The following is a 3,205-nucleotide window of genomic DNA, read 5'->3' as shown; positions in this document are numbered from 1 at the left end:
TTTGAACCTGACAAAGTGGGCAGCTGAATCCAACACCTTCACATAGATCCAGGCACCCAAATTGGCTACATATGTTAATTTCTTCAGTATATTTTCTTGGAGCCTGGAAGCCCAAGGTCAAAGTGTCAGCAAGGGTGGTTTCTCCAACACCTCTCTCCTTGGCTTGCAGACACCTTCTTTCTGGTTCTCAAAGTGCATGGCTTTTCCTCTGTGCATACTTTTCTAATGGCGTGTTTTATTGTTGTTTGATTGGGCTAAATGGCTATATTAGAGAAAGCCAGGATTACAAAGGATTTGGGAGTTGACATCTGGGCCTTTCTTTTTCCCAAAGGTGGGCACAATATTGACAAAGCTCCGGTTGTACTGCATATGCCTCTTGGCCCGGCCCATCTTTTTCTCCTGTTTGGCCACCTTGGGAGTCTGATGTCTTACTTACCCAGCACCAGCCAGGTGCCACCAGGATATGGTGGCAAAGTGAACCAACAAACAAATCAGTTTCTCTCTGCTGACAGTGGATTTAAAAGTATTAATAAATTTATAATCTTCCCCAATGTTTTGTAACTAGCTTTACTCTCATGCTGGGATTTGAGTGTACTCCACCTTCAAAAATAGAACTACCATATGATCCAGAAATTCCACTCCTGGGTGTATATTCAAAGAAGAAAAAAAACACTAATTTAAAAAAAATTCATCGCAGTGTTCACAGCAGCATTATTTACAATAGTCATGGAAGCAATCTAAGTGTCCATTGACAGATGAATGGATAAAGAAGATGTGGTGTGTGTGTATATATATATATATATATATATATATATAAGATTGAATACTACTCAGCCATAAAATAAAAAAAAATGGAATTTTGCCTTTTGCACAACACAGATGGACTTGGAGGATGTGCTTAGTGAAACGAGTCAGAGCAAGACAAATACTGTATGACACTGCTTATATGTAGAATCCAAAACATAAAGCAAACTAGTGAATATAACATAAAAGAAACAAGACACAGATATAGAGAATGATGTAGGGACTTAAAGAAATGAAAGTGTTAGTTGCTTAGTCGTGTTTGACTCCTTGCTACCCCCATGGACTGTAGCCAACCAGGCTCTTCTGTCCATGGAATTCTCCAGGCAAGAATGCTGGAGTGGGTAGCCATTCCCTTCTCCAGGAGATCTTCCTGACCCTGGGATCAAACCCAGATCTCCTGCATTGCAAACCTGGGTCTCCTGCATGGGCAGGCAGATTCTTTACCATCTGAGCCACTAGGGAAAATCACATAGTGATTACTAGCAGGATCATGCATTGGAAAAGGAAATGGCGACCCACTCCAGTGTTCTTGCCTGGAGAATCCCAGGGACGGGAAGCCTGGTGGGCTGCCAACTATGGGGTCGCACAGAGTCGGACACGACTGAAGCGACTTAGCAGCAGCAGCAGCAGCAGCTGGGCAGGGGGAGGGGGATGTGGGGTTTAATGGGGTTAGAAAATTAAGAGCTACAAATTACTATGTACAGAATGAATACGTTACAAGGACGTATGGTACAGTACACCAGCAGAGTGGCGCAGCGGAAGCGTGCTGGGCCCATAACCCAGAGGTCGATGGATCGAAACCATCCTCTGCTAAGGTGGGGTTCTTTTCCTCCTGAAGAGATCTTTAGGAGTAGAGAAGAGAGTTTATTAGGAAATTTGCCAGTATATATCTTCTTTAGTCAAGTGTTTAGGTCACTTTTTTGGGGTTCCCCTGGTGGCTCAGATGGTAAAGAATCTGCCTGCAATGCAGGAGACCAGGGTTTGATCCCTGGGTTGGGAAGATCTCCCGGAGAAGGGAATGGCTACCCACTCCAATATTCTTGCCTGGAGAATCCCATGGACAGAGGAGCCTGGCAGGCTACAGTCCATGGGATCGCAAAGAGTCAGACACAACTGAGTGACTAACACTTTCACTTCACTTTTCACAGGGAATATAGCCAATATTTTGTAATAACTATAAATGAAGTATGTAACTTTACAATTGAACCACTATGTTGAAACTCATATAATATTGCAAATCAACTACACATCAATAATGATAAATAAAAATATATAAAAACCTTAAAAACATTTAAAAAGAAATAAAATATTGTTGATGGAACAACTACCAAAATATACTAAAATTTTGGACTGAAGAAAATCCTATGGAACATTCTGTTCTTAACATTCTTAAAGTGCGGTATGAAAGAACTGTATTTGCCTCTTTTTTCTCTAGTAGCATAAAAAAAGAGGCAAATACAATTCTCGGACATGACTGAGCGACTTCACTTTCACTTTTCACTTTCACGCATTGGAGAAGGAAATGGCAACCCACTCCAGTGTTCTTGCCTGGAGAATCCCAGGGACGGGGAGCCTGATGGGCTGCCGTCTATGGGGTCGCACAGAGTCGGACACGACTGAAGTGACTTAGCAGCAGCAGACTTTCTCCACTTTGTCATATTCAGTGTTCTTTTATTAGCATAATATACCTTATTATAAGTATGCGTATGTATCTTTTTATACCAAACAATGTTTGTTAAAATATCACTTAAAGTTTTTTTTTGTTTTAAAACATAGTTTTTATTGAAGCATAGCATAGGGTAATGCTCATAATATTTATCATCAAGTTTTGCATTTATGAAAAACCAATATGTATCACACTTAGCTGAGTCCCAAAGTAGAATATATATGGAGCTTACATAGTAACTATTTATTTCTTTTGCTTAATTTTTCTTTCTTTCTTTTTTGTGCATATCCTTGTATATTGGTCTTTCATTTCTGCAAGAAGATTTCTCAAAAGTGGAATTACTGGATCAAAAAATATGTACATTGACGTTTTGAAGCATAACAATAAAATAAAAATCCACATGCCCATGACCTCACACAGAATGAAAACTTTCTAATCCTGTGGAAGCCGCTGGAGGTTTTACTCTGATCCATTCCTCTTGTCTCTCCACAGAGGAGACCATTCTTCCGAAGGTTTGTTTTTTGGTTGTTTCTAATTTTTTGGCAACGCTATGTACCATAAAGGATCTTAGTTCCCTGACCAAGGATCGAACCTGAGTCCCCTGCAGTGGAAGCGTGGAGTCCTAACCAGTGGACCACGAGGTAAGTCACTCTTCTGAAGTATTCTATGTTCATGACTCCCTTGCTTTGCTTTATAATCTAAGTAGACAGGTATTTAAACAATACACCATTTTGC

General features: G+C 40.4%; 1 non-coding gene across 1 annotated transcript; it reads left to right on the top strand.

The window, feature by feature from the left end:
• The first annotated feature begins 1,545 nt into the window (after positions 1-1,545).
• Positions 1,546-1,617, top strand: TRNAM-CAU. Its single transcript has one exon. It is a non-coding gene; the product is annotated as a tRNA-Met (tRNA).
• Positions 1,618-3,205: the final 1,588 nt, after the last annotated feature.

Source organism: Bos indicus x Bos taurus, chromosome 12, assembly GCF_003369695.1.
Source record: "Bos indicus x Bos taurus breed Angus x Brahman F1 hybrid chromosome 12, Bos_hybrid_MaternalHap_v2.0, whole genome shotgun sequence".
In the NCBI taxonomy this organism is placed as follows: domain Eukaryota; kingdom Metazoa; phylum Chordata; class Mammalia; order Artiodactyla; family Bovidae; genus Bos; species Bos indicus x Bos taurus.
Note: the sequence above shows the minus strand (reverse complement) of the source record. Positions and strands in the feature narration are given on the sequence as shown.